Source organism: Pseudonaja textilis, chromosome 3, assembly GCF_049901715.1.
Source record: "Pseudonaja textilis isolate UNSWEBS1 chromosome 3, rPseTex1.2, whole genome shotgun sequence".
Taxonomy (NCBI): Eukaryota; Metazoa; Chordata; class Lepidosauria; order Squamata; family Elapidae; genus Pseudonaja; species Pseudonaja textilis.
The window spans coordinates 66,241,959-66,267,370 of record NC_141992.1 but is presented as its reverse complement, the minus strand read 5'-3'; the positions used below and the strand labels follow the sequence as shown (position 1 = coordinate 66,267,370).

Here is a 25,412-nt window from a genome sequence, read left to right as displayed (position 1 = left end):
ACATGCTTTGTTTGTTTAGATGTTCAATTGGGGCAGTTAATGAATAACCCATAATTTAGTTAAAATTGTAAATTGTAGTTTGCAATTATAATTTGCTGTTGGTTTACTAACTAGTACTTCAGCTGTAGATATACATGACATTTTATGGTTCCCTGATTTACAGTGCATTGCTTTACCTTTATGTCCTAACAAAATCTTTAATCCCAGATTTAATCCCAGTGTTGGATTAGTCACATGCTTTAACAAAAAAAAAAATAATACTTTATTGTGTTAAGGGCAGGCCCGGATCTCAAAAATGCATGGTATGCTTTGAAATATTAAGTTTTCTTTATTGGGATTTTAAAGTCATTTTGAAATTTTATTGTACTGAATATATTCTAAGGATTCAAGCCACAATATTTTTTTCTATTTAGCAGTTGAATTTCATAGTGGAGTATTTATGAGTGCAAAAAAGTAATTTTGGGTTCCAGCCATAATTTAGCCAATCCACAGAAGTGCAGAAAAAAAGGAGAGAAGCACAAGATATATTGAAAGGCCATGATTATTTCATCTTAAAATAACCAGGATTAAAACAAACTAGAATTTAGCAGGTTGCAAACATAGTTAATATTAGATTCAAGGAAGTCCTAGAAGTCCTTCCAAAAATATTTTATTATGACAAATACAAGTTTTAGCACTCTCATATTCCCTACCTATAGCTTCAGTAGCATGGAACAATTAATGAATATTTGGAACAAATATAGGAATTAAAAAAAGACCTGTGACAGCAACAAACTAATGTTAATTACATGTAATTTAATCCTGTGTATAATTTGTCTGGTGGTTTCTTTATTTTTCAACTTCATTTAATAATGTTGCCTTTTTTGTTATCCATGTGGCCGCTAAGTGAAATTCTGTAGTACTCCTACCAAAGTTTCAAACTCTACATTTAATGGAATGTAAGACAGCAAGTACAAATGGTTATTGCCTTACAAAATAGAAACATGGAATTTGAAATTTCCATTAATACCAATAACACTTCATTCTGCTCAAATTGCACTCATAGAGTTAATAATTAATAGCATCTGTATACAGCAGAAGAGATAAAATGTTCAAGTAAAAAGAGTTATTTGGGTAGGTAGTATGCAATTGTAGAATTTAAGTTTTTTTGTGATTCAGTATTTTTGACCTAATTTTAAAGCACATTTTCATTTAGAAGAATTCATAGAACCCACAAACCAATTTGGGGGGCATAGAGGCAGATTAACTGACCTGCAATATGTACATTTGCTATATGAGTAAGCTCATGGGAAGACAAGGATATTATTGCCATCATTTGTTCCACTTGGAGAGAAATTTCATTTCAATCTGTTCATCCTTGGAGATTAAATGTTTGCCTGGAACAGATCCCAAAAACGACATCAGTTTATTGGACTGTAACTTCTCTACAAGGTTAGAGATGATAAAATGAGACATTTTATTACAGCAGGATTTATATATGTCTAAATCTAAATCTTCATCAATATATTACAATATTTCAACAGAACTTTCAAAGGATCCACTTTAGAATCTCCGATTGGAAATCCTGTCCTGGCAAGAAAATAATATAACTTTTAAGGAATATTCCTCAAGGTAAACAGCTAAAAGAACAAGAGAGGGACTCTATTAAGGAACTAAATTGCCATGCCAGACTTTTTAAGGAAACAAACAGAAGTTTTACTATGCAGCAGCACCATTAACAAAAAAAATATAAGTCCAATGAAAAAAGATGTGTTGTTTATTTCTGGGACAACAGACATATTGCCTCTTCTATAAAATAACCGCTTTACTTTTATTTTTCATTCAAGGAATATGACATACGACAACATTGGGGACCGAAACTTGCATTCCTAAGCAAAGCAGTCATCAAGTAAATGATTTTACAACCTGTTTTACCATGGTCATTAAGTGAATCACTATTAAGTGAATTAGAGTTATTAAATGAATCTGGGTTTCCCTATTGATTTTGCTGATAGGAACGATACTGAGAAGGTTGCAAATAACATGACCCCTTGGATACTGAGACCATTGTAAATACATGTTGGTTGCTAACAGAGATACTGCAATGGTCATTAGTGCGAAGCTCGGTCACAGGTCACTTTTTAAAGTATAGTCACAACTTTGAACAATCACTAAGCAAATGGTCATGAGTTGGATTATCTGTATACCCTTCACTTGGCTGGAGCTCAGTCCTTGTACTACTGCAGGTCCAGCCCAAGACCAAAACAGAACAATGCAGACAAAGTTCAGTTCTTTATTTGCTCACACCACTAGACAGACTCCTGCCAGTCTAACTGTTTACTATTCTCATCCCAATGGATATATCCTGGGAGATTACAGGGAGTAGTTATCCAAATTCTCTTTTTCTGTCTTGTGTCCACAGCTGAAGGCTGTCTTCCCACCCACCCCTCCTTGGAATGTGCTCCCTCCTTACTGGGGAACTGCCACATCACTATACTCCATCATACCAGTTTCCCCTCTGTAGGTACCATTCCTCACATCTACCCAAGGCGTAAATAGGGTCAAAATTTATCACAGTAATCTGAAAGCATCATCCTCTGTTACATGAAATTATATGCATATGAAAATATTTACAACAGGTTGCATAATTGTTGCGTGTAAAGTTGAAAATGAAAACTAGTCAAGATAAACACACCTAAGATATTTCAAGATGCTCCAGTCCAGATGTCAAACGCTTAGTTCGTTTAAATAAAAATACTAAAATAGTAGACCACAACCACTTCTATTTAGGATAAATAATGTCCTACGAGGAACGTGTAGGGCAGATTAGTCTAATGGTTAATATGCTTATCACCCATCCCCTCCCACTTGACTGTTTCCTAGTATGATTTGATTGTTGATTGTACCCTATGACTATCATTAAGTGTTGTACCTTATGATTCTTGATTCTTAACGAATGTACCCTTTCTTTATGCATACTGAGAGTATTTACACCAAGACAAATTCCTAGTGTGTCCAATCACACTTGGCCAACGAAATATTCTATTCAATTATATCTATTCTTAAGTAGGTGTGGGGAAACCTGAACGTAGGCAGAGAATGTAACTGCTGTCAACTAGGATGGCAAAGGGCAGGCAACATACAGTTATACAAATTCGTTCCAGTTACTAGTTTAGTTATTGTCTTGATTGTTTTTTACCACAGAGAAAATGGATGGTTAATAATAGCTGGAAAAGCTAATTTTGTCCCACAATGATTGTAAAAAGCCTTTTCACCAAGCTTACACTCTCTGGAACATACCCCTGGGATTTAAGTTTCATTACCATTATCTTCACCTTTAGAGAAGGAGTTAAGATTTTCCTATTGAGCCAGATGTTTGGATTTGGTCAATTAGAATTTTAAACCTTATTTACATAAAAAACTGCATTATAATTGTAATATATAACTTTTTCTCTCCATTAGCTCTCATTACCAAAAAAGAAAAGCAAAGAGCAATCAAGGTTCCTTTTGTATTTTCGATAACAATTAAGATTCTGAGAACAACCCAGCTTACACAGCTTTTCCAAAAGGATATCACAGATAATAGTATCAAATATGGCTGAGAGATGCAAGGGGAAAAAACAGTTTCATTCTTCTTGTTTTTTTCTTTGACAGAACATATCCATACATTTGAAGGAGATGGAAATGAATTCTGAAAATCAATTTAATTCAAGAGTATATGAAGTTGGTTTGTAACACCTCGCTGAGGAAGGGGTTACGGACCACTGAGACTAATATGCCCATAGATACAAACTAGATAAACAGAGATAAAGTTGGGAAAGGTACGCAAGAGCCATTAGCAAATCAAAAGAATATTAAATGATATTTCACCTCTAGGAAGGGAAGGGAAGCTTGACAAATAGACTCAAAATAACTTTGCCTTGATTCTGTATAGCATAAAAGAGAAGCTCTAGCAAGCTTTTTTCAGTTATTCAGTTATCGTAACAGTTGACAATCATAACATTTAGCAAATAATTAATAACAATTGATAGTGAAGAAATCAAATGTGGACAAGAATTCACTTTCCTAAGGTTCACAGATTAATCAAAGCAGTGAATGCAGTCCAGAAAGAAACTGTTGAATTGCACTGGGTCTCATAGCAATTATGAGCATGAATCAATTATGGAAAAGCAAGGACATCAGCTTGGCAATGGAGATTAGTCCACACTATCACATTTCCCATCATTACCTACAGTTGTGAAAGCTGGACCATGAGAAAACTAGACAAGAGGAACATGGACTCATTTGAACTGTGCTGTGGGACAGGCCTCCTGCGCATTCCTAAGAAGCAAAGGTGACAAATAAACAAGTGTTGGAGCATATAAAAACCCTGACATATCTTTGGAAGGCAAAAATCACAAAATTCTGCCTTACTTATTTTGTCCATGCTATGCAACCAAACACTTGTGTGCAGAATGGTTAGCAGTAAAAAGAAACAAACCACCCCAAAAAAACAATGGTTAGATACCATCAAAGCTGTCACCAGCCAGAGCACTGAAACAATTGAAAGAAGCTGTACAAGATGGGATACTGTCCATAGCTGAGACCCAGATATGACTGAGCAGGCAGCATTGCCATTATCACCCTGCAACAAGAGAGTTCCAGTAGCCCCTGCAGTATATGCTTCCTGACATCATCTATCTTGAAGGGCTAACATAAATCTTGAAAGCCTCCTTACTTTCAAATCAGAAACACTTGCCTCCCGATTGTGGATCCTCAGGGCATTGCACTATCTGCAGAACAACTTACTAAGGCATTGTTACAGTAGCAAGAGCAATTGAATAAAACCCCCATTCTGATGAAATTCCAAATGAATATTTAATGCCTTTGACACCAGGTATGAAAATTTGGGAACACGGTGGCTCAGTGGCTAAGACGCTGAGCTTGTCAATCAGAAAGGTTGACAGTTCGGCAGTTCAAATCCCTAGCACCACGTAACAAGTGAACTCCTGTTTCTTGTCCCAGCTTCTACCAACCTAGCAGTTTGAAAGCATGTAAAAATGCAAGTAGAAAAATAGGGACCACCTCGGTGGGAAGGTAACAGTGTTCTGTGCGCCTTCGGCATTTGGTCATGCCGGCAACATGACCACGGAAGTGTCATCAGACAATGCTGGCTCTTCAGCTTAGAAATGGCAATGAGCACTGCCCCCTAGAGTCGGGAATGACTAGCACATATGTGCAAGGGGAACCTTTACCTTTATGAAAATGTGAATATATAGTGATACCTTTTGGATTACTTAATTATGACATGATATTCTCCAAATTAATGAATGCAATATTTTCTGATGTTTTGGACATATATATAGTAATTGGGTCATCTGATTTTTTTTTTCAGAAGAACCATCTCTGCACAAGATCCATGTCAAAGAATTCTTAGAAAGCCCCTACAAATACCAGCTTTTTGCTAAGTTGAAAAAAATGAATCTGGTTTTCTTCAATTGAACTATTTGTGTCACTAGATCTCTACCAAAGCAATGCAGATAATTTTTCCAAAATTACAATCTGCCCATCACAGCAGGCATGTAGAATTAAAAAGATAACCAGCATTTACTGAGCTTGGCAATTTTTTAAATAGAATATTCAATTCTAATTTTGCAGAACACATAAGATCACTTTCTTAACTACTAAAGAAATGGCAATTTCAAATGAGCTACTCAAGAGGAAGCAGCATTTCAAGACTTTAAAATCCTTTTTTTCTGATCCCTTTCATCCTTTTGTTGTGCAAAAAAATTCCATCAGATGAAGCATTAAAAGTCACTCTCCTCAAAGCATCAAAGGCGGATAGGAAAAGAGATGTTATGCCATGTATATTTTATTCCAGATTGCTTTTCCCAGATAAAGGAAACTATGACATTTTCAATAAAGAGTTGTTTGAGATAAAAAAGCTCATTCCAGTAATTGAGGCATTTTTTGGAGGGAGAACCCATCTAGTGCAAGTATGCACCGATCACAAGAATTTGGAATAGCTGCAGAAATCACAATCCTTCATCAAATAAATTGGACATAATATACGTACCATTTCAATTTTTATATTACTTATGTTCCATCATACACAACAAACTACAAATAAACTAACATGCAGGGGCGGGATTCTACCAGTTCACACCTATTCGCTAGAACCGGTTATTAACATTCTAAGCAGTTTGGAGAACCAGTTGTTAGAAGAAATTACTGGCCTAATCCTGTAAGGAAGGCAGGAAGGAAACATTCTGGTGCTGCTTACAGAAACTGCCTCTCCATTAACCCTTATTACATTCTTGGCTGGACTAGACTTCCTGTCTCAGAAATGTCTCTGGAATTCCCCCCCCTCCTTTTCTGGTACTTTGCTTGTGTGGAGTGACCATTCAAAGTTACAGTGGCACTGAAAAAAGTGACTTATGATCATTTTTCACACTTACAACTGTTGCAGCATCCCCACAGTCATGAGAGGCCTGGCAAGGAGATGCGTGCTTCGATGTGAATGATATTGAGTTGGCCATACCCAGCCAATAACATGACCACAAAGTCATGTCCACCCAGTCACATGACCACCAAGTCATGCCCACCACCTATGCCATGCCCATAGAACCGGTTGTTAAAAATTTGAATCCCACCCCTGCTAACATGTAATTCTGAACATGACCTTCTATTCTCATGCTTCATTTCCACAATTCTGAAGCCAAGGACGCTCCTCCCAAGCCCCAACCCCCACATCCCAAGGGAAGGTAGTAGTGTTATTAAATTGAATTAGGACATCGATCGTTTCAGACAGCATGGTCTTAAGTTAAAGAAAGACAAGTGCACTATTGCCACCCCACAGGTAGAATTTTTGGGATACAGAATTGATGCCTCTGGACTTCCGGTTTGAAGGGCTTCGGCGACAGATAGGAATCTGCGATCGTGCATGGTTTCTGCCTGGGCTCACCACTGGAGCGCCCCCAGATGGCTGGCTTTGGGGCTAAGCCACCCCGTAGAGGTGGTGAAGAGGGGGGAGACTGCCTGCAGGGTTGAGGAGAGCTGCATCTCTCCTTCTCAACTGGCCAAACTCCCTTTCCCGAAGGCGGTAGGAGCGGCGGTGAAGAAATGGCCGCCTCAAAGAAGGACTCAACCAGAAAAGAAAGTGCAGGAGGAGGATAAGAAGTGAAAGTTTTGGCTGACCGGGTTAAGCTGAAAAAACAACAATTAAGGTACCCTGGAATTTAAATTTTACAAAAGATAACATCACTCCCAAAGAAGGTCGGAAGCAGCGAAAGAAAGTGAAAAGGGAAAGGTTTTTTTTCTTCTCTCTCCTTTCTTACATTGACAATTAAGAGATCGGAATAAGAAATCGGAAAAATCTGCTTTGGCATCAATAGGCAATTAAGAATATAACTAAATGCCAAAGGGACAATAAAGATTTCTGGATATTAAAAACTTTTTATTTTATGAGCAGGAAGGGAGAGGAAAAGAATAAGGGCAGGAACTGGAGGGGGGAGACTGCCTGGACTTCAAAGGAATCTAAAGTAAAACTTCAACAAGACTTCTAAAAGATACATTTTAACTGAGAGTTTGCAACTAAATAGTAACCCCAGGAAGAGAAAGTGTAAAAAGAAACAGCTGTGTGTATTTGGACTTTCTGGTGACTTTTGGATTTTTGGTTATTATATTTGAATGACTAAAATCAATTGGGTGGTTGTTTAAATTTTTTTACAATGGCATCACTTCTGGATGAATTGAAAATGGAACTTAAAAAATACAAAGAAGAAGCACAAGAAGGGAAGGGCTCTTTTGGCTTCGTTTTTCAATTCTTAGAAATGGAGATCTCCAACTATGAGAAACAACAAGAAAAGACTGCAAAACAAGAAGACTGGGACAAAGAAGAAGCCACCTTTAATGAACAAGTAACTCTATGTGGGGAAGAAAGGGGAAAGTGGGGAAAGACAATGAAGAATTTAAGACCTAAAAAAGCCAAAAACGGGAAAAATAATTTGAAAAGTGGATATAATGTTGGAGAGCAACAGAAAAGGGGAATAAAGAAGAGGGAAATGGAGGTGGAGAGACAGGGGGGTAAAAAGGGGAGAGAGAAGAAGAGAGGGAAGAAGGAAAGGAAGAGAAGTTACAAAGGACTGGAGCAAGATATAGAAAAACAGGACCTATTTAGAGATAATGGGTGAAAATCTAACTGAAAAAGGGATTCTGTGAAGGTACATAAGATTGTATTATTATATTTGTAATAGAAATAATTTTAGAAAAATGGAAACAACATATGATTAAAAAGAGGGATAAAGTAGTTGGTGTGCTTTGGGGAAATGTTTGTGAATAAAATAAATGAAATAAAATAAATGAAAAAATTGAATTAGGAAGGAACGGGAACATTTTAATTAGTCAATGTTTTATAAAATATAAGTTAAGGGGGGGGATTAACTATGGAAAGTTTATAATTGTTCCCATAGAAGTATGATACTTATTTGAAAAGTAATGTACAAAATGTTAAGATCTAAATGAATATTAATATTAATGACAGAATTGAATTGGAACGGATTGTTGTTTTAATTATATTATATATGTATAATCTTTTTTACTTTTTTAAGAATACAATGTGTAGTTTTAGAATGCGCCAAGCAGAATCCGAATGAAAGTTATGTATTATATTAAGTGTTATAATTTTAGGGGAAAGATATAAAGGCGAGAAAAGATAGCAGACAGTTGAAACAGGACAGACAAAGAATATAAGTACAATGATTTGAATTGAGATGAAATAAATAAAATAAAATTAAGAAAGTTAAAAGAGGGGAGAAGCTATGCAGAAAATGTAAAATAGTAATAAGATATGGAATGGAATATAAAAATGAGCATGAACTTGAATTTGGGTCTGTACGAAGAGATGTAACCCGGGATTATGCTGCTTTCAAAAAAGATGTTTTACTTGTATTTCTTTTCTTTTTGTGAAAACTCAAATAAAATTTACCAAAAAGAAAAAATGATGCCTCTGGTATTCACCCAGTCGAATCCAAAGTAAGGGCTATTCACGAGGCACCCACACCAACTAACAAAACTGAGCTGCAGGCCTTTTTAGGACTTCTTAACTTTTACGCTTCATTTTTGCCTCATAAAGCTTCCGTTGCAGAGCCTCTGCACAGACTCTTGGACAAGCAATCCCCCTGGCACTGGGGACCTAGGGAAGCCCATGCCTTCCATGCTGTCAAATCATTACTTACATCCAATGCTGTCCTGATACAATTTAATGAACATTTACCTTTAGTTTTAGCAGCAGATGCTTCTCCTTTTGGCATAGGTGCTGTTTTAAGTCATAGACTGCCTAACGGTTCTGAGGCACCCATTGCCTCTTTCTCCAGAACTTTTTCCCCAGCTGAGCGCAACTACAGCCAAATTGACAAGGAGGCTTTGGCTGCAGTTGCTTCTGTCAAAAAATTCCATGAGTTTCTATATAGACACCATTTTGAGTTAGTGATGGATCATAAGCCTCTGTTGGGTCTTCTGTCAGGCGATAGACAAACTCCTCAGATTTTGTCGCCAAGAATGACCAGGTGGACCTTATTTCTGGCTGCCTATTCCTATACACTGGTTCATCGACCTGGCAAGAGTCTATGCCACGCTGATAGTCTCTTAGTCGCTGCGCCCTGCCTGTTCCTGTGGAGGATCCTGCACCAACTAATGCTGTTTTCCAGATCAACGATCTCAAACTCCCCATCACTGTCCTCGATACTGCTGCCCACTCTTCCAGGGACAAGGTAATCGCCCAAGTTCTTGACTGGGTGGGAAGGGGGTGGACAGCAATTCCTTATGCCCCCAAATTCGTGCCTTTCAAAATTCACAAGATCTTCTTTGCAAGGCTGTTTACTTTGGGGAACGAGGGAAGTTATCCCTTCCAAGTTGCAAGACTCAGTTATAAAGGTCCTGCATGTGGGCCTCCCGGCATTGTCAGGATGAAGGCCCTGGCTTGCAGTTATGTATGGTGGCCAGGTATGGAAGCTCAGATTACAAGTTGGGTGAATGCTTGTCAGCCATGCAAAGCTACCAGACCTGCTCCACCCACATCCTCTCCAGGCAGGTGGGAAGATTCTGTGGCCCCTTGGTCCCGGGTGCATATTGATCTGGCTGGCCCCATTCATGGGCATACATTCCTGGTGATGGTTGATTCTTTTTCTAAACGGGTAGAACTGACCTTGATGACCACCACAACTTCAGAAGCTGTCATTAAGGCTCTATCAAGGATATTCGCTACCCATGGCCTCCCTGACACCATCATGTCTGATAACGGCCCCCAGTTTACTTCCTGTGAGTTTGAGGTCTTCCAAGCCAACCTAGGAATCAGGCACACACTTACAGCTCCTTTTCATCCTGCCAGTAATGGCCTGGCTGAAAGGGCAGTCAGATCAGTTGAGGAGGCCCTGGCAAGGTTTGGGCCTATTGATTGGCACTCTAGGCTCGCTAAGTATCTCCTGACCCAGCACACAACTCCCTGTGCCACCACTAATAGGTCTCCAGCTGAACTTCTCATAGATAGATGTCTGAGGACCACCCTAGACAGACTCCATCCGCATTATGCCCCAGTCACACCCCAGCCATGCTGAGAATGACCAGGTCTATGCCCGGAACTATGCAGGACACCCTTTGTGGATGCCTGGGAAAATTGTGGCAGTAACTGGTCCTAAGTCTTACAGGGTCCAACTGCAAGACAGGCGCATCTGGCGCTGCCATATCGATCAGCTTAGAAGGTGTTGGAGTGCGTCTGCAGATGGCCCTCAAGACGTTCCTGCAACAGAGAAACCGCCGGCGCCCAAAGAAACTTCCCTCAGATCCAACAGGAACACAAGCCTACCTGAACAGCCATCTGTCCCTCGCCCAGAAACGCCTGAAGCCGAGACGCCAGCTTCATCGGCACCAGAAGTTGCCCAGCAAGCAGAAAAGTTCCTTCCAGCAGCAGCTTCGTCAGGACTTAGAAGATCTGGCCACCTTCAGAATGCATTCCTACTGTGTTTTTGCGCTGCAAAACTGGTGTGATTAAAATTGGGTCTCATATCTGGACATGCAATCTTTTATAGCATATTGGTTATATTCTTTCCCGTGGGCTTCCCCTCCTCCCTTTTTAATTGATGATGTTGTTTCTTCCTGAAGTAAGACATTGCATGAACTTTTGTAGTGCTCTAGTTTCTCATTTGACGTAATTCTCATGGTGGAACATGAGCACTTAAACTTGAAATCCAATTAGATATGGTGGATCTATTGTAAATACATGTTTGTGCCTAGATGCTTTTTCAATCTGATAAAGTACTTAAGACAAATAAAGGTTCCCAAATTCAGAAGAGACCTAACAAAATTTGATAGGCTTCCTAAAGCTATTCTTCAGAGGGTATTTGGGGATATTCCACTTCAACAAAGATTTTGTCCCTTTGGTAAAGGAGCTAATGAAACACTAAGCCATGCTTTTTCTTTTTTGAAACTGGCATTACTATTATAAAATTTACTGACTAGTTGAAAATTCAGAAAACCTTTTTATATATTAAGACTTTGCTTTTATGGCAAGTGAAAATGTGGTTCATATTTTGTTGTGGTGCCAATTTTATAAAGGTGCATAGCTACATTTCATAACTCCATTTTAAATAATTTTTTAGGCCAGTCAGTTCTATTCCATGTACAGTTGCTGTTAACTGACCAGTGTGATTCAGAGTCTTCAAATGTGTCCAAATTCTGTTTTATTATATGTAATATTCACCGTGACCTAATCATGCCAACCATACAACTATTTTGTTTTTAGTGACTTGGTTATTATGACAGCAAAAAAAGTCTGTTCTGTTTTCAACTACTAACAATTCCAGCCAGAAGTCAATGATCTACTCGTTGCAGAATACCTTATGCCACCAGATTTGAAATTCTAGACCTAGACAACCTAGCACTACGCCGCCTTCAGTCTGATCTAAGTACAGTACATAAAATCATACATTGCAATGTCCTACCTGTCAATGAATACTTCAGCTTCAACCATAACAATAGACACAAACTCAAGGTTAATCACACCAAACTTGATTGCAGGAAATACGACTTCAGCAACAGAGTGGTCAATGTCTGAAATACTCTGACTCTGTGGTTTTTTTCCCCAAACCCCCAAAACTTTAACCTTAGACTGTCTACTATTGACCTCACCCCTTTCCTAAGAGGTCTGTAGGGGGTGTGCATAAGCTGTCCTATTGTTTCTTTTATTTTTCTTATATCTATCCATGTATTCATAACTATGTTTTTATTTATACCTATTACCTTGTAAGCAATTGATAAACCAAATAAGATAAAATTTAAAAAAATAGATCAGGAGTGATAGCAGTGTACAATCTTTTTATCAAGATTTATTTATCAATTTAACCTATCCTTTACTATAGCTGTGGGAGAAGGAAAAGGTAAATTCTTTTCTGTACATAAACTAACGTCCTGTACATAAATTAACGTCCTCCCAAGAATTTATGATGAACCTGTTTCACAGGCCAACAGTCCACTTGGTCCAGTATAATCCTATAGTGCAGGGGTCTTTTTACAGAAAAAAAGTTCTCAATCCTAAATTTCATTGCATTTAGTTATAGTGAATGGTCCTAGTTCTACCAATATAAGAAAAACTTCTATTTATCTATACTATTCATAACATTAATGACTTTATATACCTTAGCATTTCTCTTTTAACTCTTTTCCTCCAAGCTGAATAGCCCCATATACTGTAGTATTTCCTGAGTAGTAGTTTTACTGTCCTAAACATTTTAGCATTTTTAAAGCATTTTTTCAGCTCTGCAGTAGAGGCGTGGGTACGTGTGCTTGTGTGTGTGTATAATGTCTCTGTCTTCAATTGAAATCAACAAAGATATGTAATCCATTTAAGTCCTATATTAGAAGCAATTGTTTAATTAGCACAATGACATTTTGAGAGTTTTTCCATTGGACAGTGTTTTGCCAATTATGTTAGTGACCTGTGAATCATGAACCTGAGTTTCCCTCTTCCCTATGCAATTAACATTCCCTTAGACTGATGGTGAACAGAAGCTTTCTTTTTCTAGCAAACAATCATTCAACCTTTTAAATTTGTATAAGGTTTAGCATCATTGATTTAGTGAGAATTTAAAATATGCCTTTAATTATTTGTAATTATTTTAATTAAAATGCCAAGAAGCAATATTCTGCAAAAGTTCCAAAAATAGATACAGAATTGTGGTTTCTAAGCTGGTGTGATTGGATAATGCAACCACATGCTGTCAACTTAAAAAGCAGCAGAGCTTACTTCAGTTTGGATCATAGACTCTAATTATCTATTATATATAATTTTATTGTGTAGTAATGTGTAAGATTTCAGAGATTTTTTTAAAAAATTTATTGGGGGGAAAGCAAGATCGTGTCATATAACCAGTTTCAACAATATGTATATTTTCCATAGAGTTTGAAACACTGCCTATTCAACATTTTAATTTAACTTTTTGATCTCTTGTTAATTAGTATATATAAAGCAAATTAGTATATATAAAGCAAATTAAAGCAAATCAATCTAGTTGTTATTGTCAAATTAAATTCCAGAAATTGAATCTGGAAAACATAGTATAACAAGAAAAAGAAAAGTTATTTCTTCTAGTATATTCTATTTTCAGCAAAAATAGAATTGGCAAAAGAAAGCTCAGGATCATAATTGGTTGGAAACATGAGGAAAAGGCCTTCATCCTGCAGTAGACAAACAATGGCTAAAATGATGATTCTATGTTCAATGTTAAGTCCTGAGTATTGAGACCTATATAACCAAACTACATTCTCCAACAGAAATATGAAGAAACTTTAAAGTTTGCAGAGTTAAAAAAAGGCAAAAACATAATAAAAGTCAAAAATTGCCTGAAAACCCAATAGGACAGAGAGATAGTTAATACTTTACAGGCCAAAGAATGGGAAGATAACTGAAATAGATATCACAAAGTCTTACACAGCAGTAGGAGGCAGTGTGGGATTCAATTTTTTTTACTACCGGTTCTGTGGGTGTGGCTTGGTGGGCGTGGCAGGGGAAGGATACTGTAAAATCTCCAGTCAGAGGTGGGATTTGCTGGTTCTCCGAACTACTCAAAATTTCCGCTACTGGTTCTCCAGAACTGGTCAGAACCTGCTGAATACCACCTCTGGTAGGAGGCCATAGAAATTGAAATGATAAATAAACACAGTAATTCTGGTTTTATTGGTTACTAACTGCAGATGATTCAATAGTTCCAAAGTGGCTTAAGCATTCTGTTAGTAATCACCCTGTTTCGGGTTAGATACTGAATGAAGCTTTTAAAATAACATTATATACTGGTTCTTCCATCCTCCAAATAAGAGATTTTTTTGAGTGACATCATCTCTTTTGCATTAATACTCCAAATCATAATGCTTTTTAGCAGGGATTCAGAAATGCTAGACTGACTTATGCAACACCCATTATTTGGGGTTATTGAGGGAGAAATGGAACTTTTTCTAATTTGTACTCAGCTTTTGAAAAAGCAATAAACAATTGTACTCTGTCCCTTTGCTTGGAGGGAATTCCTATCATTTTGTATCTCTTCCAAATCACTGCAACATAAAATGAAAGCCCCGGAAACTTAATCTGTATTGTTAAATTAGTAACTCTTAGACACCAAAATATGCTATTAGATCTTTTTTTTATCTCTTCAGGAAACTAGGATGTTCTTATTGACCAATAATGCATTTGTATTATTTAGTTCCTGAAGGCTACATACATTTAAAATTAAGTTCTATACAACATTTATAAGCTGCTGACTATTCCTTAGCAACCCTATTAACCAAGATCTAAAAATTAAAGTGCTTAATGCACACTTATATTGGTCATGAAATGCAGCAAAAAATATTCTGCTTTTCCCCAAGATTATATTCCCTGAAAACTTTTTTATATATAATTTTACTGAAACTTTTAAACAAGAAAATAAAAGCTAATATAACGTAAGGTGGGTAAAAGGAAAGAAAGAAAGAAAGAAAGAAGGAAGGAAGGAAGGAAGGAAGGAAGGAAGGAAGGAAGGAAGGAAGGAAGGAAGGAAGGAAGGAAAGAAAGAAAGAAAGTAAGTAAGTCAAAGTAAAAAGCAAAAACTGCAAGAAAAGAAAAAAGTTGAAAATTAGAAAAGAAAAAATATATATTAAGAAGTGGCTTTTGATATTCTTCACTACAGTTTTCTCCACAAGCTTTTTCAGATGTGGTTTGCCACTGGCCCCTTCCTAGGGTTGAGAGAAAAGGACCGGTCCAAGATCACCAAGATGGCATTGTACTGAAGGCAAAACAATCATTTTTTAAAATCAATAACCAAACTACTTCTCTTTTTGAAATTATAACCAATGTAAATTTCAACCCTTTTAACCAGGTATTTTCCCATCTATATTCTATAACCAAAATTCTTAGCACAATTGATTATGAATTCTTAGTACACTTTATCATACATTCTATTAACCTGTTCTAGCCTTGTTTCAAATTTCAACATAATATTATACATTTTGGTAATTACATATTTCAGAATTGGAAATACAATTATGTACTGATAAGTCATTTATCCATTTTGAATATTTCAAATAACTGTAAATGGGAAAACCAACAACTATATGCTTTAGCTCTTAATTGCTCTCTTTATTTTGATTTTAGTTCTCCCCTTGATAGTTTGCCAATAAGTCATGGCACATCAACCATTTATCTTTGTCTGCCATTTCTCTTCCATGATATTTGTCCTGAGATGATTTCCATTAAGATATTTTTAGGTCCCACTTGGGTCTATATCTATTACATATTGTCTAATGAATATCTAATGATATTATTTTTAAAGCCCAGATTAATTTTAACTGTAATGTTACCATAAATATCCATGCTATCCAAACCTCGGGTTATGTTCTTCTAACTGTAAAAGTGTCTTGTTTCTCAGCAATGTTCATTCATTCTTTCATCCAGATCAAGAATAATAAACAAAATACAATTTCAAATCTTGCAAACTAAATCATTCTCTTTTCTTTGCATCTTGTAACACTTTATACACTGTTCAAAAAAATAAAGGGAACACAAAAATAAGACATCCTAGATCTGAATGAATGAAATATTCTTTTTAAATACTTTGCTCATTACATAGTTGAATGTGCTGACAACAAAATCACACAAAAATTATCAATGGAAATAAAATTTAGCAACCCATGGAGGTCTGGATTTGGAATTACACTCAAAATTAAGGTGGAAAAAAACACTATAGGCTGATCCAATTTTGATGTAATGTCCTTCAAACAAGTCAAAATGAGGCTCAGTAGTGTGTGTGGCCTCCACATGCCTGTATGACCTCCCTAAACACCTGGGCATGCTCCTGATGAGGTGGCAGATGGTCTCCTGAGGGATCTCCTCCCACACCTGGACTAAAGCATCCCCCAACTCCTTGACAGTCTGTGATGCAACATGGCCTTGGTGGATGGAGCAAGACATGATGTCCCAGATGTGCTCAATTGGATTCAGGTCTGGGGAACGGGTGGACCAGTCCATAGCATCAATGCCTTCGTCTTGCAGGAACTGCTGACACACTCCAGCCATATGAGGTCTAGCATTGTCTTGCATTAGGAGGAACCCAGGGCCAACCGCACCAGCATAGGGTGTCACAAGGGATCTGAGGATCTCATCTCGGTACCTAATGGCAGTCAGGCTACCTCTGGCGAGCACATGGAGGGCTGTGCGGCCCCCTAAAGAAATGCCAACCCACACCATTACTGACCCACTACCAAACCGGTCATGCTGGAGGATGTTGCAGGCAGCAGAACGTTCTCCATGGTGTCTCCAGACCCTGTCATGTCTGTCACATGTACTCAGTGTGAGCCTGCTTTTATCTGTGAAGAGCACGGGGCACCAGTGGCAAATTTGCGAATCTTGGTGTTCTCTGGCAAATGCCAAACGTCCTGCATGGTGTTGGACTGTAAGCACAACCCCCACCTGTGAACGTCAGGCCCTCATACCATCCTCATGGATTCTGTTTCTGACCATTTGAGCAGCCACATGCACAATTATGGCCCGCTGGAGGTCATTTTGCAGGGCTCTGGCACTACTCCTCCTGTCCCTCCTTGCATAAAGGTGGAGGTAGCGGTCCTGATGCTGGGTTGCTGCCCTCCTACGGCCTCCTCCACATCTCCTGATGTACTGGCCTGTCTCCTGGTAGTGCCTCCATGCTCTGGACACTATGCTGACGGACACAACAAACCTTCTTGCCACAGCTCATATTGATGTGCCATCCTGGATGAGCTGCACTACCTGAGCCACTTGTGTGGGTTGTAGACTCTGTCTCATACTACCACTAGAGTGAAAGCACCACCAGAATTCAAAAGTGACCAAACCATTAGCCAGAAAGCATAGGAACTGAGAAGTGCTCTGTGGTCACCACCTGCAGAACCACTCCTTTATTGGGGATGTCTTGCTAAATGCCTATGCTTTACACCTGTTGTCTATTCCATTTGCACAACAGCATGTGAAATTGATTGTCAATCAGTGTTGCTACCTAAGTGGACAGTTTGATTTTGCAGAAGTGTGATTGACTTAGAGTTACATTGTGTTGTTTAAGTGTTCCCTTTATTTTTTTGAGCAGTTTATTTAACTCATTATTTTTCCCGTCATATACATTTAAATGAATCTTTCTGCCATAGTATTGTCTGAAACAAAATTATTCTCGACGAAACATTCATTTTTTTCATAGCAATACTCCCAGTGAAAATTTAAAAATTTCCCATCTTAAACATGTCCTTCTTCATTTAAATCCATGTCTTAAGATTCTATTCCCTAAAATCTTTTGTCATCTATCATACTACTACAATTCTAATATTATTACATCCTTATATCAATATGGTACTAACTATGTAGTTCCACCATGGTAAAGGGAAAGAAAAGTTAAGCAAGACAGAATTCAATTGCTATCTAAGCTTAATGAAGCTTGATCCACAGCTGTGTGAACAGAAGCTCTAACCTTTCTTTTCATAATATGTTCCAAAAAGTCTGCTAAATGATTAGCGGGTCATACCATACAAAGTAGGCATTGTACAGAAGATTTGAGTGAATAATCAGTGAATATTTTCTTCTACTACAGAAATTACTTGGTCAACATTATGCCATGCAAGAAAGTAGCAACATCTAGTTGACTTTGGAAACTAAGCAGGGTCAGACTATGAATGAACTTCTACTGGAAAATTTTGGCAATACAGATTAGATTGTATTGAAAAAAAGGATGAAGGAAACGGCCATCTATTTCTGAATTCTTGCCAAGAATGCTATGAGAGATAGATGTTGACGAGTGAATATCTACTTTAGTTAACGTGCCCCTCCCTACGACTTAGCCATGTCATTCATTTTTATAATTTATGTGAAATTTCTGGAAGATCCAAAGTCATGCTAGAGATTAGACAGGACAAGTTGTTATGTGAAAAGTATGTCACATGGTTGTTTGTCAATCAACCTTATAAAAATCATCGCTCAAAAAAAATCACCAATCTACAATATTTTGAATTAATCTTTAAAACAAACCCAAGTAGAACCAATGTATAAACTACATATTACTAAAACTTCAACTTGCTGCTGAAATGCTATAAAGGAACAAGTTAATAAGCATAACTACTGTAAACTTCAAAGCTTTTTGTGAACTATAAGACTGATATACACTAATTAGTCAATATACTATACTAGGTTAATTATCATACAGAAATCTTCCTGAAGTGTAGCCATTTGTTTGAAATTGCAAGATACATGGCAGCTACTATCAAAGTTATACAAATCTACTAATACACCCTAAACTGAGCATTCCACTTCAGAAAGAGTGGTTTTACACTAAAATTCTCCTTAGTTTGGTTCCATTTGACTTGTTAAAAATAGAGAAAGTCAATTCAATCTAAAATATACATTAGAATTTAAGGGGGAAAGCAGGCAATTTTTCTTCAAAAGAGATATAACTCCATTCAAAATAAAGGTTTATATAATTAAACTTGCTCAATTATGTGTCATAGCATTGCTATTTCTTTTTAAAATGTGCCACATTCTTCTAGAACATATGCATTCCAACATTTGATGAAAAAGGGAGGGGGGGGTTGCCATGTTTAAGTCCGCATCTTTTGTTGAATACTGGAATAAACTGATGCATAGAGCCGACACCCACATAACTTGTCAGCACAAGTTACTGATTTTTTTTCTTTGCATACGTAACACTAAGAGAAATGTGTTAAAAATAATTGTTGTTATTCAAACTTCCTTTCTTTGCTTTGTAATCCTTCCAACACCTCATCTTCAGAAAAGTTAGAATTCTCTGTTAAGCTTTTCTTAGGTGAAAATGTCAAGAGGCATGAAGCATGAAAAGTGTTACCATGGTGATAATATTATAAATTCCTAAGATAAGAATTCATGTATCTCACTTGTGTCAGGAAGCTATGCTTTAACGGGGCTATAATATTTTTAAGTGGGCCATAAAGTAACACACATCCATAGAGAGATCTAGTTCATTCTTGCCACAAAGAGTCTGATTAATTTCTCATGCCGAACAACTGGAAACAAACTGTTTGTGTTGGGCTACAATAAGTATGGTCCTTGTAATCAAAATCATTGGTAGGTCCTGGGGAATTAAATATTCAAGCAAGGGATAAATGATTCCAACAGGTAGGTGATAGAATAATTATCTTTATTTTTTACCTAGGATGCTAAATTATGGGCAAACAATCCAAATTTTGAATGGCCCTAGGTAGATTGCCTCCAAGTTACATTAAGGCCTTGTTGCCTTATTGGGGAGAGGGTCAGCATATATATGTAATAAATAAATAATTACACTGATTATTTTCAATATACAAAAAATGACAGCCGTAATACTTACCCATTCACAAAACAGAGGTCACCATTCTCTTGCATGCATCCACGCATAATGCAAAATGCACACAAAAGAATAGGTTCATGCAAAAATTGCTAAAACAGATCCTTGCATAATTGTGGAAATGTTCCTATTTCTTTGCCACCAAACATAATGTTTAGGATGGAAAGGACTTGAAGTATAAAATATAAAAATGCATCAGGTTACCTCTTTCTACACCAAGTCATTAATTTCAGCTACCATCTTTAACAAGCAATAAAACATTTCTTTAAGCTAGTAGTGAAAAATTTGCAGAAACCAGTTATAGTCCTTTTCAAAACTCTCAGAAATTGGAGAAAGAAAAAATAGTTTGAAAGCTTCAGAAATATTTATCTTGGGTCCTGAACTCAGTACTTAGTGGAAATAATTTGTTCATTAACATCTATCAAGCACCTAATTTTTAGTTCCCTCTTTCTCTCCCTCCCTCCCTCTCTTTCTTGGAACACTGCAAGGCCAATAACCAATCTGAAATATAATATGTATTTCTAATAATGCATCTTGGCCTGGACTTACTCTTAGAAAACGAAAAGCAGTTATAAGCCAAAGATTTGGTCACCTACTGTCAATGGCTCTATGAGAGTGCCTGTCTCTCTGAATATGTCCATTAACTCAAAACGCTGAGGACTCATGTTCTATATAATTCATGGATGCTCCACATTATAATATAGACCTGATATACATTATCAAATGAGTACTTCAAGAATAAGACGATCTCAAAATGTCCATTAGAATATACAGCATGCTCCCTTTTTTTTTCATGCAATGTGAAATAGAACCACAGGAGCTAGTGCAGTAACTGAACATATCACATGGTTCTTATGGAGAGAAAATTTGTAAGCTTTGTATTCCTTTTATTCCATGAAAGAAAGGTATGATATAAATATAACAAACAAGTGCAATCAGAAGAGAGCATGATCACTAGGTATAGAAATCTGTCTGATTCTTGCAAAAATCTAAGAAGAAAAGACAGAAAAAATAGTAAGAGGGAAGCAGAGAGAAGTGTAAAAAATGTGTATGGCTGGCCTGATATTTGTACCAGAATAATATTACAACACATGCTGTGGGATGTTGAAATCTGACTATTTTTCAAACTTTTGGAAAGCAAACTTGTAGTCAAGAATTGCATCACTAATATGAATGCAGATCAGTCAAATGTTTTAAACAATCCCATTAAAGCAAACGTTCTTTTGTACATTGTAATTCATAGGAAAAAGCTGGCTTTATAAGTTGAAGCGCAGTTATATTGCTGCGAAAAAATACAGAGGAATTTGAGGTATAATGATAGGCACATTGTGGGTGTTTAATGAGTAAGGTGGCTAAGAAGCAGCAACAAAGTTGCATTCTTTCACACAGATACCAAAAAAGCCACCCTGAGTCACAACCAATGGGGGAGGGGAGGCATAAAGAAGAGACCCCAGTAGTTGAAAACAGCTTGATATTTCAAATGTCTCAGCCACGCTTAAGAGGTTATGAATATTTTAAATAATGTTAATATTAAAAGTGTTTTGCATCACCAGAAGCATAAAGTAGAATAACAACCCACATAAGACTTTGTACATTAAACAAGAACACATCTGTGATGCTTTCACATTAATAGAAAGCAATTTCCACTGGAGAGAGTGCATTGAAACAGGTGCCATTCTAGCTACTAACATTTCCATTTTGTTTGCATACTCAGTCTTTCAGTGACATGTTCATGTCAGAAAGTCCTAATTTGGTCCTAAGTGTATACAAGGAACAGGGAGATAGTGTTTAAAAAAGCCTCTATGAAATATTAGGTTAAATATTCAAATCCTTGGCTCAATGTGTTTTTTAAAGTTTTCCTATAATGCCTGGAAGCCATACATTTAGCCTGTCCTCTGCTATTTAATAGACCATTAATGTGTTGCCAATGCAATCAACAATATGGATACCACAGGGCAATGTCAAAGCTCTCATACATGAAAAGAGCTCTCTACCTAGATGCTACTGAGATGTAGCCACTTGGAGATTTGAATTCTGATTTGAAATGAAGGACCACATTGCAACTTCTGTCTCCAGCCTCTTTTTTGGGGAGGGGGCCCATCACACTAAATACAAGTAAAATTAACAGTGTTGCCACAAAATGACCATGGCAAAAAGAAGCTGGGATATCCACTCACTTGCTCATGTTTCTCAAGAAGAACTGGGCCTCTGGCCATCCCCAAAGAAGACCTCATCCACTTGTGTTCTCCCTCATCCATGTCTAATCTCTACTACTGCAGAGTCAAGAGGAATGAAGTGATATCTAAATAAACTAAATCCTGTGTAGAGGCAACACAAATTGAGGCATCCCCTCTCTCAATTACAGTATATGTGCCCTCTACATGTAGATATTGAACCCAGAAAGTACAGATGTGTTGATTCCAAATTTAAGAACAATATTAGCAACATTTCTTGAGAGTATCTTTCTGTCCAGCCTCCAGTGAGCAAAGTTATATCCACCTTATTGCCATAAGCAAGGATTGGTACAAAGGTAAGACACTGGCTATGAAGCATTTCCAAGATAAAGAGTGGGAACTTGTGGCATTCCACATGTTGTTAAGCTACACTTTCCAGCATCCTTCCTTCATCTTTAGGCTCACTGACAGGTGAAACGGGTAGTTTACCACATTGTCCTACAAGGAGAGGTTCCCAATGCATGTATGTATATTCTCTGAACAGTGCCACATGGAGGCCAAAGAGGGAGCATAGATCTGCAGGTAGCCGCTCAAGCAAGGAGCAACCTAACCATCTCTGGGTGGGAGAGAAGCAGGTTCTGGGCACAACAAGCCCAATCCTATGGTACCTACTGCATTGCCTACAGCAGGGTTGGAGGGCAATCAAGGAAAGGGCTTGCTTCCACTCTTTGGGGGAATCCATGCTAAGATCCCCAAGCAAGAGGTGTCAGAGGAGAGATTTCCTGCCAAATTCTTCTGACCACGCTATTTAAAAAAGAGAGTAAATAACCGCGCAAGAATGGCAAGTGACCCTGCTAGCATCCTCCTCCTCCTCTCCTTACTCACAATAGCGTGCAGAGAAAAATTACAGCAGATAAGAAAGGAAGACCACATCCTTCCATCCGTTTGCTTCCCCTCTTTAAGAAGAGAGCTAGCAGGTCTATCCAGAACAAATGAAGAGAGGCTATCACTGCCTCTTCCTTGAACAGCACCTGGTTTCCACCACTCTGCCTGGGGTCACCTAGAGGGAGATTGCAAGAGAGTGGAAGGGTGGCCGGATTGGGGCCAGGATGCCATCTATGGAGGCAAAAAGAAAGCAGGTAGTGGCTGCTTCTCTCCCCCTCCCCCCCTCCTCTCTCTCCGCAGCGGGGGTTTCCAATTTTCTCTAACCACAAAGATGGCATACTCAATCAGGCACCTCTGCCCACTTGTTCACACCCTCTTTCTTGGTGTCACTGGGCTAATGGCATGATTTAAAAAGGGATGTCATTCAAAAGGGATTCTGAAGGTATCATAACCAGAAACTGCTCCTAGGCGCTCTAAGTTCCCTAAGCACACCTACCAGCAGCATCTGCCGTTCTTCTCCCTCCATCCAAAGGTGTTGCCACCTTGATCCCTGCTCAAGCAACCAACCAGCCCCCTCCAGACCCAGAGAGCTTCGGGGGAAGGGGGGGAGGGTTTGTGTGTGGAAGAGAGAGGGCTACCAAATCGACGGAGGATCCCTGTCCTCCCTCTCTTCCCTTCATTGCAGCGAGGCTTTCTTCCCTTAGCAACCGCTGCATTTCATCTGGTTACCACCAGCAGCAGCACCCCGAGGCGCCTTCTCTTCCTCCGCCGCTCACCCACCGCAACCAAGCCCACCCTCTGTGCCTCCGCGCCAAACGGAGGAGAGAGCCCCGAGAGGAAAAGCAGAGAGAAAGAAGCTATACACACACACACACACACACACACACTACATGAAACCCCAACTTCCCCCAGCCTGGAACCTGCCTTCCCCACCCCGAAAGACAGAGCGCGCGGCGCCTCCCCGGCTAACACACCCCTACAGCAGCGCGACCGAAGGATCAGCAGCCGCCGCCGCCACAGCAGCCCCAGAAGCCCCTTCCCCATGCAAGGACGCAGCCTCCGCGAAAAAAAAATACTCACATCGCAGGGTGGAGAACGCGTCCTTTTAAGTCTCGGTCGCCTGCAGATAACAGACAGCTGGGATCACGGTTCCTACCAAGAGACGGGGGTGGGGGGTGGGGGGTTCCGGGGTTTATGGGGCGTGGGAAGCTGGAGGAAAGGCGAGGGCAAGTGGGGTAGGGCGGCAGCAGGATGGCGACCGGCCCCCCCTCCGGTCGTAGCTCCCCTCCCCCATGCTAAGACCACGATGCGGATACCCTTCAGGAGCACATCTGGGCAACGCTTCCTTTCCCCTACGCGGCCGTCTGGAGAACAGGTACCTTGTCAGCTGAAGTCTCTCCGTTTGCCAGAGCCCCACGGCAACCACCCCAAAAGAAAGCTCTTCATCCAGTAAATCCTTGCGGAGCCGGCAGCCGAGCGAAGAAAGGGGGCTCCCGCCGCCGCCGCTGCCGCTGCCACCGGAGCCGCGGGAACCGCGAAGCAAAAGGAAAGGGGGGCGAGCCAACTGCTCTTCCCCACGCATCTGTCAGAGCCGGGGCGCAGGAGCGAGACTCACAAAGGCGCGCGAACGGGGCTGCTTCCCATCGCCGACGCGGCGGCGGCGACGACGACTGGCCACGAGGAGCGCGGAGGCGGCGGAGCCTTTCCCGCCCCCCACAAAAACCCCGGCAAGGCTCGCGGCTGGGGTTTCCTCCCGAGCGGCGAGGGCCTCCTGGAAGAGGAGGAGGCGGTGTCGCTCCTGCACAGGTGTTATGGCTGCAGCCGAGTGACAGACGGGCAAAGAGGCAGGGCTGCCGCCGCTGACATGTGGCCGAGCCGCTTTCGCCGTTCCTGAGGGCGGCAGCGCAAGCCTGGAAAGAGAGCTCCGCGTCCGTCGAAGGCAAAACGGGGAAGGGCACAAGGCGACCGCCTGCAACGCTCCCCCCCACCCCGGGAAGCGCCGTCCGTAGCAGTCCTGGTCAAGAGGGCGCCGGACTTCTCTCCTCAGGGGAGGGACAGCCGGGGAGGGGGTGAGGGGAGAAGTAGCTGAAGCAGGTCCTCTAAATCCGAGGCGCGGGGGCGGCGACCCGAAAGGGGGGTGGGGGGTGGAAGGGCGCTTGCCCGTCGGATTGCCGGGGAGCTGGGAAGCCGCGAAGCTCCCTCACAGAGAGGGAGGAGGCCAAGTAGCAACAGCAATTCCCGCCCCCACCAACTCCGCGTCAGAGCTCTTCACCAGCCGCCGCCACCGCCGCTTCTCCCCGGGCCCTTCCCCCGCTTCTTCCCGAGAGTTGGTATATTTTCCCCCCCCACCAAACCGGGGAGAGAACGAGAAAAACGAAGTGGGCGTGAGGATGGTGTAGCAACGCCGCGCGGGTTCTGCCGCCCTCCTTCGGGCTCTGCACGTGGCCGCCCGAGTCCCGCAGCAAAGCACACGCCCCTTTCCACCACCACCACCGCTGCCCCCAGC

The 25,412-nt window shown here is 39.9% G+C and overlaps 1 protein-coding gene across 6 annotated transcripts in view; it reads right to left on the bottom strand.

Annotated features, from left to right (window-relative positions):
- The window catches only part of LRRC7 (leucine rich repeat containing 7), a 194,984-nt gene extending 170,009 nt beyond the window's left edge, over window positions 1-24,975 (bottom strand). For 5 of the 6 annotated variants that reach the window (XR_015742889.1, XM_026700110.2, XM_026700109.2 and 2 more), the window contains exon 1: window positions 24,286-24,975. The gene's annotated coding sequence lies outside the window, so the exon portion shown is untranslated. Of the gene's footprint in view, window positions 1-23,986; window positions 24,061-24,285 lie in introns of those variants that run through there. The other variant, XM_087930016.1, reaches the window with a different exon arrangement.
- Between the last annotated feature and the right edge of the window lie 437 nt (window positions 24,976-25,412).